Source organism: Bactrocera tryoni, unplaced genomic scaffold, assembly GCF_016617805.1.
Source record: "Bactrocera tryoni isolate S06 unplaced genomic scaffold, CSIRO_BtryS06_freeze2 scaffold_25, whole genome shotgun sequence".
Lineage (NCBI taxonomy): Eukaryota > Metazoa > Arthropoda > Insecta > Diptera > Tephritidae > Bactrocera > Bactrocera tryoni.
In genome coordinates, this window is record NW_024395977.1 from 26976380 (window position 1) to 26990121 (window position 13742).

A 13742-nucleotide genomic window follows, 5' to 3' on the forward strand; every position below is an offset into this window, starting at 1 on the left:
TTTGTCCAATTTTTTTTATTGGAATTTTCAGAAAAGACTTGTCTATTTAATAACCTATAATCATCATTTTCAATAGATATTTGACAACATTGTGACACAATTAGTAACTTTTAAAGATGGCGTCTTTCGATCACCCATATCTCTACCGGATATCAATAAAAAATTAGAAAAAAATTATTCTCTGTAATATATTACATGTAGAATAACATGTGAAAAACCTGAACTCTTAAATAAAAATTTGTGTGAAAAAAAATTATTGAAAAAAAGGTTGCTACCTACCTAATATTATAATATACTTTGAATCAGGTGATGCCAATTTTACTGGATAAATTGCAATGGTTGAAAGTGGGCAACACAGCATATTTTTTAAATTTTCGACTACTCCTTGCGAGAATAACTCTTTGATAGATTTGCAGAAGCGGTGTTGGCTAATAATTTAAATTGCGGTGTTCGCTGTTTATACTATAACTCGGTCGAGATGAGGGAGTTTCACCACTCTCAGCTGGGCAGGAGAAATCTTAACAGTTGCGCTTGAACATAGCTGAGCATGGAATAAAAATCTTTCGTTTTGTGCATATTTATAAATACAGTTGCAATTTGTAGTTAATGTGGAAATAAGTCCCAATTTTTTTATTATTTCCTATGTTTGATATATACATGCTTATGTGTGTGTATGCTTCATTACATATGGACCATTCCATCAATTGGCGACATGGTTTTGTACCCGTTTTCCAATCAAACAAAAAAATAACAATTTATTTTCTTTTTTAACAACCTGAAAATAGAGTGCAAAAAATTTTGAGGTTATACAGTTTTATGTAAAAAAATCTCAGCTTTCTGATAAAAATATTTTCAAAACCCAAAAATATTTTCACAATCCAAAAAAAAAAACATTTTTTTTCCAAAAAAAAAAGATATTTGTGCTTTTCCACCAACTTTTTTTCAAAATTGACTTTTCCATTTGATTCCTCGGTCAATTTTACATAAGAATCAATGTTCAAAAATATGGAACTCTGGCCCCATGAACAGCAAAAAAAAATTTCCGTTGCACACACACATGCTGTTTTCCTCCCTGACAAGTGTAAGTAGCTTTAGGAGTTAATAGCCTACTGTTCATGGGACCAGAGTACCATATTTTTTAAAATATATATTACAGAGTAAGGTTCGTATTATTACCTAAATTGAATCTGATATAAGTTTATAGTAATTAGTTACAAATTTTGTAACGAATCTTTTTCCTGCCCCTGCTTCTTATAACTTGCTGAGGAATACTCGCTGTGTCCAGGGTTCGATACAATAAATTTGTAAACATTGGGGCTCTCTACGAGTCGTACTTTATTTAACTTTATCTTACAATTTTACTTATAGTTACAAATATTGTCTCCCGCGTTGTAATGTAGTCGCTCGAGGAAAGTGCTCTGCCTAGGTAGATAGAGCAATACCCTTTCCCGCTCTGCTGTGCTCTTGGGTGCTAAACGACGTGCTGCTCTGTGCTATTTCTGCCGGCACTCGTGTAGACTTCGATAACTATGTCCTGCTGTGTGCGCTGACGCTCCTGTGCTACGATGACCATGCTCGACTACTTCTGTCAGCGCTCGTGTAAGCTTCGGAGACGCTCGTGTTCTACGACGACTGCTCCCGGCTATTTCTGTCGGCGCTCCTGTATGCTTCGATGACGACGTCAGGGCGTATACGTTGACGCTTCTCTGCTATGCTGGTGATGTCCTGTTGAACCACTATAGTCGCGTAAAAATACCGGACCACGGTTGAGTTGGTCAGAGGATCAACTCACTACCAGGCTCACCCTTAACATACGACATTCACAGGTGAGGGTATCAAAACTAGCTAGAGCATAAACTCACTGCGTAGTCTAATGCTGAACGTGTGTAAGTTAACACATTAGTCTGCTAGCCTGCCTGTTCTTAGAGCTAATCCATACCAGCCAGTAAGCGTGGGAATAGTCCGCGTCAGCATTTTCTCATAAAATTCTCCGCTACTCCAATATAAGCGCGGTAGCAGCGATTGACCTGTTGTCTAAACGACAACAACAACAGCAGATGCAGCTAGACAACAACAACAGTATCAGGTGCAGTAACAGCAGGATTGCAAAAATTGTGTCAATTATAGGGAATCAGGCAAAGCTCATATTTTTAAGTTTTAGTCTTAAGCCAGACATGAACAAAAGCACATAGTGCTTAATAAAAATGATTTGATTGTAAAAGTTAACTGTAATTATATTTCCTGAACAACAGCACATAGTGCTAAGTGAGTTGACTGTGATTTGATTTCCTGGACAGCAGCCTATAGGACTGGATAAATAATTGGCGCCCAACACGGATAGAATCAAAATAATAAGTACTGAGGACTACAGGACTACTGGAGGATTAGCGAAACTATTCCTAGGACAATTGCCAGCATGATTTATAATATTATCATGTAAGTACTCAGTGATTAATATAAAAAAAGAAGAAATCAAAAAATTAAAAAATGGATAAATAGAAAAAATTGTAAAATTAAAATTAGTAAATCTTCTAAAGTGTAAACAAAATTTTTAAAATGGTCCATAAGGCTATATTGTTTTAGTGTGTTTAAATAGCCATACAAAAAATAAGTGCGCTAAAGAATTAAGTAAAACAAAATAAATAGTAAAGGATTAAAAAAGTAGTCAGTTTAGAAGAGACATCAAAATGAATGAGGAGACATTTAGGGTAATAGTGACAGCTGCCGACACTGCAGCTACGGAAAGGACTAGGACCTCCTTCGAGAGGACAATAGGACAGCTGACAGAATGATTAAAGGCTTTAGAAACTCCATTACAAGTGGAGGAATATGAAGCAGTGACTATAGACCCGACTGTTCGGTGTGAGGAATCTTTAGAGATAATAAAATCTCTGCCGGAATTCAGTGGCGAAAGGTCACGATACGTTATTTGGAGGCAAGCTGCATTTGCTGCCTATAGGTTGTTTGAAAATTACGAAAACAGTTCAAAACACTACCAAGCGGTAGCAATAATAAGAAATAAAATTGTCGGTGTTGAATTTTAAGGCGATCATCGCGCGGTTATACTTTACTTATGCTGACAAGCGACCAGTCTATTAGATTGAACAAGAAATGTCAACTCTTAGGCAAGGGAAACTTTCAATTGCCGAGTTTTACGATGAGGTCGAAAAGAAATTGACTTTGATAATAAATAAAACTATTATGTTAAATAAGGGCAAAAACGAACTGATAGAGTCATTTTGCCAAAAATATAGGAAGATTGCCTTGAAGGTTTTTGTTTCTGGCTTGCGGAAGCCAATGAGCGACATCATGTTTTCGTCGCAACCTAAAGACATGCTTGGTGCATTGGCATTACCAGAAGAATTGGAAGCAAATCATGCTCGATATTCGTTTGCAAATTCTTTCTACATTAAAATGGATTCAGCTCAGGGGGGAAAATGGTGGAAGGACAATTGCTCCACACCTCTCCTCATTATAAACAAGTGGAAAAAAGACATGTAGATGCGGCAACTCCTATTTGGTGGATCCGTCTCTATCGCACCACAGGCAAGGAGGGAATTATAAATGAAATTGTTGATCGATATCAGAGCGTTAAAAATTTTTGACAAACCCAATGAAAATTTAAAAGGGGTAAGGAATGTAGAAAACTCATTTAAAGTTAGGTCCATCCACGGTACGACCGTGATTAAGGAAAGGACTTAATTAACGTGCTCGGAAAGGCGGCTCCTTTTTACCTTCTTTCCGAACTTAATACATTTGACGAGATTATTGGGTTTGACTTCTTGAAAGAGGTTGGCGCAAAAATAGACTTATAAAGGGGAACTCTTCACTATAAAGGTGGTGAGAAAAAATTATGTTATTATGATTGTAAAAGTGTCAATACAATAGTTGAAAGTGGGAATTCCCCTAAGGAACCAGGGAATACGGAAAATATTTATTTTATATTGGAAAAACATGAAAAAGCCTTCGCAAATCCAGATGAGACTTTGCCGTTTAACACTAATGTGATAGCCAACATTAGGACAGTCGATAACGAATCGATTTATTCAAAGTCATCCCCTTACCCGATAGCCGCTTCAGAATTTATAAATCAGGAAATTAAAGACTTACTACGAGATGGAAATCCGTTCTTCTCGATCTCCATATAATAATCCTATATAAAACTGAACATCAGGACAGTTTCGGACAGGAATCCCATTCCAGATACCTCAGTTATTATAACCAACATGGGGAAATCAGCATTTTTCACGATACTTGACTTAAAGTCCACCAAAGTCCACCAAGGTTCCACCAAATTAAGTTAGCAGAGAAGGAAAAAGACTGCCATCTTTGTAAACAATGGAAAGTACAAATTTTGTAGACTTCCTTTCGAACTGAAAAATGCGCCCGCTATATTCCACTGGGCAATTGATGATGTTCTCAGAGATGAAATAGGGAAATGCTGTCATGTTTACATCGATGATGTAATTATATTCTCAAGCAATGAAGGGGATCATTACAGAGGCATCGAAAGAATTTTAACGAAACTTTACCAAGCCAGCATGCGAGTTTCAATGGAAAAATCAAAATTTCTTAGGGAACAAGTGGAATTCCTTGGATTTATTTTTTCGAAGGAAGGGATAAAAACATGCCCTGATAAAGTCATTCTGAATTATAAAATGCCCAACGCACTTCGTGGTTTACGAGCATTTTTGGGGCTATCTGGTTACTATAGGAAGTTTATTAAAGACTATGCATCCATAATAAAGCCTCTCACGAGATACTTAAGAGAATAAAATGGTCATGTGGGAACGAATCAATCAAAAAACGTTAAAATTGAGTTGGACAACGACGCGTTGATGGCTTTCGAAAAAGTTAAAAGAATTTTATCTTCTGAGGACGTACTTCTGCTATATCCTGATCATAATAAACCATTTGACTTAACAACTGACGCTTCAGCACATGCTATTGGGGCAGTATTATCTCAAGGAAATAGGCCGATAACCATGATTTCCAGAACGTTATCAACACCAGAAGAGAATTATGCTACCAATGAAAAAGAGCTTTTAGCGATAGTGTGGGCACTTCAGAAGCTGCGAAACTATTTGTAAGGAGTAAAATAGCTGAATATTTTTAGCGATCATCAGCCTTTGACCTTCACTGTCACAGATAAGAATCCCAACACGAAAATAAAACGCTGGCGAGCATTTGTGGAAGAGTTTTCACCTCAATTTCATTATAAACCCGGTAAGGATAATCATCTGTTACTATGCATAGTGAAGAATCTCTAACAGAAGTTATTCCAAAAGTGGAAAACCCTGCTAATTCTTTTCGAAATCAGATAATTCTTGAAGAAGGAAATATCACAACCAAGAAGGCAAGAATTATTTTCAAGTCAAGGATAAGGCATCAAAATACATTTACAAATTTTCAAGATTTACTAGAATTTTTTTTTTTTTTTCAAAATTTTATTTTATTTATTGAATCTGCTTTTTCTTAAAGCCTAACAATAAGTTATAAAATCTTAAATCTAATTAAAAACTAGACAGGCTCAAGCAAGTGATTGAGCTGTTTTGGTGATACGTTGCTCCTTAGTACGCTGGCATATATCTTCTTTTAAGTCGTGTTTGATCGCAGGAATGTACCAAAGCATTAGCCAGAGGGTTTGGGTGATCTCGGAGTTTAGATATATATTTAATTCTGCTGTCTTCTACTTCTTTCTTTACCATAGGGATACCAAGGTCTTTATGGATATTTTCGTTACGCATGTACCATGGTGAACACGTGATTGTTCTAAGCATTTTTGATTGAAACCTTTGTAATATATCAATATTGGTTGCACAGGTCGTACCCCACAGTTGAATGCCATACATCCAAATCGGCTTTATGACCGCATTATACAAAAGCACTTTGTTGTCTAGGCTAAGTTTTGAGTTTTTATTTAAAAGCCAATTTAAATTTGCAGCTCTAATCTTCATACATGTTATTTTACTAGAGATGTGTTTTCTCCACGTGAGCCTTCTATCTAGGTGAATACCAAGATATGTTACTTCGTTCGCTTGGGGTACTAATATATTGTTTATTTTTACTGCCGGGCACATCTTTGGTCTTAGCGAAAATGTAATATGTTTACACTTCTGTTCATTCACGTTTATACGCCAGTTCGCTAGCCACTCTTCGACAGAACTTTGAAATTCTTCGCTAATATTCGTGATGCTAAAATGTGGCATTTGTTACGGCTCACTATAGCTGTGTCATCCGCAAAAGTTGAAGTTAATACATTATTAGCTGTTGGAAGATCTGCTGTATATATGATGTATAGTGTTGGGCCTAACACACTGCCCTGGGGTACACCAGCCCTTATCTGTCGTTCATCAGATATGAAATCTCCCACTTTTACCACAAATCGTCTATTTTTTAAATAAAACTCCAATGTTTTATACAGTTCTAAAGGTAGAATTTTTTTAATCTTGTATAAAAGACCTTCGTGCCACACCTTATCAAAGCTACATCTAAAAATATTGCTGAACAGTACTTCCTGTGCTCAAATGCTTCCCTTATCTCGTTAGTAATTCTATTTACTTGCTCTATTGTGCCATGTTTCGCACGAAAACCGAATTGATGCATGGGTATTGTATTATTTTCATGGAGGAAAGGAGTTATCTTTGATAGTAATACTTTTTCAAATACTTTTGAAAGACAGGGTAGAAGACTGATTGGTCTGTATGAAGACGGCTGTGTTAAGTCTTTCCCAGGTTTATCTATCAAGATAATCTGCGACTTTTTCCATGAAATTGGATAGTATCCGAAACTATGAATTGCATTGAAGAGCAAAGAGAGCACCTCTACAGCAATAATTGGTAACTCAATTAGCATTTTTGGGGAAATATTATCATATCCCGGCGCCTTTTTTGAATTAAGTTCTTTGATGATACAAATAATTTCAGAAGGTGAGGTCTTAAGAGACTCGAGCGACTCTTTAGCTGTGTTGGGTAAGATTGACAGCTTAAAATTATTCTTTGGCAAATTGGGTTGAAATACCTTTTCAAGGTGATTTGTAAAACAATTAGCCTTTTCCTCGTCACTTCGAGCCCAATTTCCACCCAAGTCTCATATTGGCATGTTGGAGTCACTTGGTGGCTTCATAGACTTTTGGGCTTTCCAAAGGGAATTTTGCTTTTTTGAATTTGGACACAGCTTCTTTATATACATTTCGGTGTTCAATTCTTCCTCACGTTTGAGCGCTTTTTTTAATTTACGTACCGCAGCTTTCAATTGAAGCTGAGTGGAGGGGGAGCGATTTATCTGCCATTCACGTCCTTGGTACGCCTTTTTTCATTTACAAGCATTTCTATTATTTCTATTAGAGATTTTTCTGAAGCCAAGCGGATTGCGAGTATATCTTTTGTTTGGTGTTAGCAGACAGCTGCGCTGGTTATTATATCATTAATTCTCTTATACTTTCGTCAATATCACTTTCTGTATTTATTTTGTACTCAATATTCATGTGGCTACTGACGTATTTTTTATATTTTAGCCAATTCGTTTTATAAGAAGTTAGACCCACTTTTGGATTAACGAATATGGGTTGTTCAAATAACTTTATTAGTACAGGAGAATGATCAGAAGATAGATCAGTACATGTATCAGCTGTTATGTGCGATTTATCTATATTTTTGATTACAGCAAAATCAATTAAATCTGGTATTTTCTTACGATCACTAGGCCAATATGTCGGCTAGCCAGGAGATATTATTTCAAGGTTATTGTGCTCTATTTATAACAGTTTGATACAACTGTCGTCCTTTCGGATTAATAAGACGTGAGCCCCAGTACGTGTGTTTTGCGTTGTAATCTCCACCTGCTAGAAATCTTGACCTAGTGTTCCAAAAAAAGTCTTTAAATTCGATTTCTGTAATTTTAAAACGAGGTGGACAGTATATAGCCGTAAGGTTTAGGTCACAACCCCGATTTTTTAGTGATATTGTTGTAGCTTGTAACTGTGGTGTAGCATGAGATTCTAGAGCATAATGGCTTAAACGATTTCTAATCAACACTGCCGTACCACCATGTGCTTTTCCATCCGGATGATTTGTAACATATAGTCTAAATCCCGGTATATTGAAATTATTTTTATTTGTTAAATGAGTTTCTGATATAAGCATTACATCTATGTTTTTTTCAGACAGAAATCTAATAATCTCTAATTTATGTTGGTTAACACCGTTAGCATTCCATATACATATATTTAGTAAGCTCATTTTTTACTTAATAAATTTTGCAGCATTTGATTTTGTGATTTTATTAAATCCTGGATCATGTTTTGCATGCTAGACATAAATTGTGTCATACACTGTGTAAGATTTATAATCATAGTTTCAATACCTCCATTTGGAGGATTTTGCGGCAGTTGCATTTGCACAGTGTTGCCTTTCACCACATTAGCATAGCTTCCTTGCATATTATTATTGGTAGAAGTAATAGGTTTTGAACTTTTCTCTGAGGTTATTATAATATCATTACGGGGTGTTTGTAACATTTGGTTACGACGTGCTTGAATGCCCTGTGACAACTTCGATTTTCAAATCTTTATATACAGGATAACCCTGTAGTTAGCAGTGTGATTTCCTCCACAATTGCTGCATTTTTATTTAATTCTTCTTTCTTAAGAGTGCATTTGGAAGTTGGATGTAAATCACCACATACCACACAAACACTTCGTAGAGTGCAATATGATTTAGTATGCCCATATTCTTGGCAGTTAGTACATTGTACCGGACCGTTTCTTTTATGTGGTTCTTCCACAGTTACTCTACGATGCAGCAAATATTTCAAATTATATATTGGATGGGTCTCATTTTTTTTAAGCTGATTCGAATTCGGCAACAATTCAATTTTAAACATTGGCTGTGGTATTTTGTTTCTATTAAATATATTTATAACTGTTTTAATTTCAAAACCACATTCTTCCAATGCTTCTTTGACTTCACTAGAGTCTACGGCGGACTCTATACCCTTGATTACAACAACTAGGCCCTTAGAGCTCTTCAGTTGATACGAATAAAAATTCTTGTTTTTATTTGACAAAAATTTAACTATGTCCATAAAACTTTTTTCAGTGTAGGACTGAATTTTTGTTTCATCTATATTGCCTTTTTTCAAAGGCACTATATGGAAATTGTTAGCACCTACAATTTTACTTAATTCAGCAACGAGAGCATTACTGCTACGCTCACGCAAATAAATTGGAGGGGGTTTGGCATTTACGACTGTGGTGGTACCCTTCGCAACGTCGTCTGAACACTTGCTTAGTAAGGCAAATCTGTTACCATTTAAAGCTCCCGTTTTATTCATATTTGGTGTGCCGACCTGAAATTTTTTAGGATTGACCGCTGCCTTTGAAGGACTTAATTTCCTTTTTATATTAACGTAGCGATCAATGCCAGTTTGCACAGACTGGCCTTTTTTAATGGTACATTCTCACCTTGCGTTATGTTATTCTTCTCTGGCTGCGTGCTTGCTGGTACCTGCTTACTTGTTGGTGTGATCACTTTTGTTGATGGCCGTTGTTGATTGCCGTTCTCTGCTGCTTTTGTATTTTGTACGCTCTGCTTATGATGCTGCTCAGTTGTTCGCTTCGATGACTCATCATTCTCACCGTTGCCTTGTTTGTTGTTATGAGCTGTATTCGCAGGCTCGACAAAGCTGAAGTAGGCATTCGTTGTTGGGGCTGCGCCGCGCTCATGTTTTTTTGTTTCTTTTATTGTTTATTTCGCACTTATGTATTTGTTTTTTTTATTATTTTGATTGTTTACAAAAAGTCTAATTTTTGTGTTTTTTATGTTTTTATTAACACTTACGGCGTTATTGCCTAACGCTTGCACCTAATGCACTTTTTTGGTATTTGTTTATTTTTATTTTTGTTTTTTAAAGAAAGTTTCTACGGAGCGCATCAATACACGTCCGTTTAGATTGAAAGCTCGCAAATATTTATAAAATAGAATTGATAGGTGAATGCGTTAATCCTGATCTAGTTAACGCTATTCATTGCAGTTTGCTTATTTTGGGCAAAATTCAGGACGAGATTGTAAGGAACTTTCCGTCAATAAAATTTCGTTACACTTGTCTCAGTTAATGATATTTTTAATGAAGACGATCAAATATTGGCAATGGAACATAGTAGAGCGCATCGCTCTATCCGAGGGAACATTGAATAGGTATTGAACAACTACTATTTTCCAAATATGCAGAAGAAATTAAAGGAAATTACTACCGACTGCAAAATTTGTAAAGAAGCCAAGTACGAACGACATCCGACTAAACCAGAGTTAGGAAAGACTCCGATATAATCCCGTTCTGGGGAAATGTTACATTTAGATATTTATTCTACTAATAAATAATAATTTTTTAACATGCATAGATAAGTTTTCAAAATTCGCCACAGTTATTCCAATTGCATCAAGAGCAATTGTTGACGTAAAACAAGCTTTATTACAAGTCCTTAATTCTTTTGAAAATACGAGGAATGTGAAGGTTGATAACGAAAAGTCACTGAACTGAAACAGAAAATATATTTCACGTTTTTCCCAATCACATAGAGAGTTCGAACACCGGCGACCGCCATGGTATGGTGGCATTGTCTGAGGTAGATGTATCGCTGCTACTGACTACCGCGGCCGGGTTGGCTCTTTGCACGCTGCAGTCCAGGATGCTTGGCGTGTCGTGTACTTTGCTAAAGCTGCCGGTGGTGTACACGGTGATGTTGGTGCTGACGTAGTGCGATGTGGCGGCATTGGGTACGTGGGCCGTGCAAGCGTTGGCTTCATAGTTAGCTGACGCTACCTCTGTGCGTCGCGTTAGGTGTTGCGTCGCTGCCTGCATGGCGTCTGGGCGTGCCGATCTAGCACTTCTAGTGCCTGAAGTGGTCGCTGCCTTCAGCGCCTGTGTCCTATGGAGCTTTCTTTGCTCCTCCTCCATCCGTTCACTGAATCGCTTCACACTTTGTGCCCAATTCTCTTCGTTATTCATCCTGTATAAAAATCTCTCTGGATGTATTGTCTTGCTGACGGCTCACGGTCGAATGAATTTGATCTACTCGTTTGGTCAGTAGCGATGCTCGTTTTAATAAAGGGATATACATACATATATATATTTTTAATTTTTTTTTTTACATTGCTGCGGCAGTGTTGTACAACTTCAATTCGCTGATGCTCACTTTTTTCTCTTTGTCACTGTCGATCTTTCGAACATGTACGATCACTGGTGAAAAGTATCTGAGAATTTTACAAGGACCATCAAACTTCGAGGCGAAACCGTTCGCGGCTTTAGAGAGTTCCTTTGCGAGAACTACCTATCCGATCGTGGGGGTCCATTTTCTACGCCTCAGTTAATAATGGCGGGTCAGATCCGTCGACACCCTCTCCATATTTTGCCGAACGATTCTGAAGGAGGCCGAGATGGTGGAATTTACTGCGAGCTCGATCTCTGGGAGAAAATTGTCCCATTGCGTCCCATTGCTGGTGTCGCGAGTTTCTGGGTTGTGTGATAAATCGTTTGATCGTACGGTTCACTCGTTCCGTGAGATTCTCTTGAGGGGTATAAGGTGCGGTGAATTGGTGGCGTAACCCTAATTTCTTTAGATAGTGTTGCCATAATTTACTAGTAAATTGTCCGAAATAAGGATCTTCGGAAGACCAAATCATGCGAGGATTCTCTCTAGGAATGCGCGACGAAGTCTTTCAGCAGTAGCTCGCCTCGTGGGAACTAATTCAACCCACTTACTGAAGCGGTCGAAAAACACCAGTAGTATTGTATTGCCAAGGGTTGATCGCGGTAAGGTTCCGATGAACTCGGTGCAAACTGTGGCAAACGGTTCTTGTGCCACCTGTAAAAGCATCTTCCCTGCAGGTCTCTGCTGTCTTTCCTTGTATGTATTTCTGGCAGGACTTACACTGGCGTACGTACTGGCTAATGTCGTAGAACATTCCGGGCCAGTAATATCGGTTGGCGACTAGGTATACTGCCCGACTTATGTTTGTGTGTTCGGCGGGGTTTAGGCACATTTTCCATGTAATCCGCGTACTTCTCTGGGCTTGCGCGAACATCCTCTACTCTCTTTCGCCACCATTTGCATTGTGGAGCCATCGTCGTCACTTGCCTTATGGTCTCTTGCGGCTGTCGGAACTGTGCGTCTGCTACTTGGTTAAGTTCCCCTTTACGATACTCGATGTCGAAGGTACGCTGCTGTAATTCAAAAGCCCATCGTGCTATACGATCGGAAAGGCTTTCTATGGAATTCAGCCATAGGTAGGGTCTCAGTTTTCGGATTCCCCAGACTATGGCGAGGCACTACTTTTTGGTAGCTGAATAGTTTTTCTCCGCCTCATTCAATTTTCGGCTGGCTTAGGCTATTACGCGTTCGCTTCCTCCGGATTCTGTGTCAGAACAGCCCCAAGGCCGATGTTGCTGGCGTCCGTCTGCAAATACTAATTGTTGCTCAAGCCTTCATTTCTACTGTTTCCCTTTTTTCAACAGAGCTGAGAGCAGCCGGCTCATGGTCGCGAAGTCGGGTACAATACATACGGGCGGCGATACCAGGAGGTTATCCCAAGATATTTACGTACTTCTTTCACGTTAGTTGGGGGCTTCAGCTCCTGGATTGCTGTAACTTTCTCGGGATCGGTGTGGATGCCTTTGTCACTGATCACGTGACTTAAATATCTAAGTTTCTTCTTCAAAAAACTCACATTTCTTAGAGTTAATTCGGCGGTTGTTCTGCTATAGTCTCTGCAGTGCCTTTCCTAAATTCTGATTGTGTTCCTCGAATGTAGAGCCTATGACGATTACGTCGTCAAGGTAAGCGAAGGTGTGTGGTTCCATCTCCTATGACCTGGTCGAGTACCCTCTGGAACGTCGCAGGTGCCCAATGTAAGCATGGCATGCACGAATAGCATGACGCGCTATTGGAATAAGCCGCATCCAGGTACGGTGAAAGCTGTATATGGGCGGCTGCTTTGCTCCAAAGGTATCTGCCAGTAGCCGTACTTGAGGTCTATACGACTAATATACCTTGCTCTTCGTAACTTGTCTAGTATGTGTTGTATCCTTGGTAAGGGGTATGCATCGGGTACAGATCGGGCGTTGAGTGTCCAATAATCCGCGCATAAACGCCACTTACCGTTCTTCTTCTGAGCTTACATCCTTTCGACAGCAGCTCTTCGATCTCGGCGTTGATAATGGCCTGGATCGCTATGTTTCTTGACAAATATCATTTCTTGATAGGGCGGTCGTCGGTCATAGTTACTTTATGCTCCGCCACGGGTGTCACTCATGCTTTTGAATTTTTGAAGTTCCTGGTTTCTCTGGTTAACGGTCGATGTAGTCTCTAGACGATTGATCCTCCTGCACTTAAGCTTACGTTTTCTTTTTCTCTGCATCCTTTGCATGTGTCTGGCGTAGTTAGGGTCACGTTGCTTATGGCTTCGGACGACATGGTGCGGGAGACCGTTCATTGCTGATCATCTGACGCTTTCAGCACTACAAGGTGACCTCCGCAGGAAACTATAGCTTCCATGTTCCCCAATGTATCCAATCCGAGTATGACGTCATCGATCGCTTCGGGCACGACGTGTAACACTGCCTTTAACGATGTCTGTCTGAGTTGAATGTTGGTCTTCACGGCGTCGAAAATCTTGCTGGTGGTGCCATCAGCCATTTGTATTTCGATAGCTACGGTCACCTTCTTACCACTCCCGGTTGTATCC

The 13742-nt window shown here is 38.7% G+C and overlaps 1 protein-coding gene across 15 annotated transcripts in view; it reads right to left on the minus strand.

The window, feature by feature from the left end:
- Positions 1-13742, minus strand: part of LOC120780668 (inositol polyphosphate-5-phosphatase A) — a 530962-nt gene that overhangs the window by 362967 nt on the left and 154253 nt on the right. Inside the window, exon 1 of one of the 15 annotated variants that reach the window (XM_040112935.1) lies at positions 280-610. The exons of the other annotated variants lie outside the window; for them this stretch is intronic. The gene's annotated coding sequence lies outside the window, so the exon portion shown is untranslated. Of the gene's footprint in view, positions 1-279; positions 611-13742 lie in introns of those variants that run through there. 15 annotated transcript variants of the gene reach the window in all.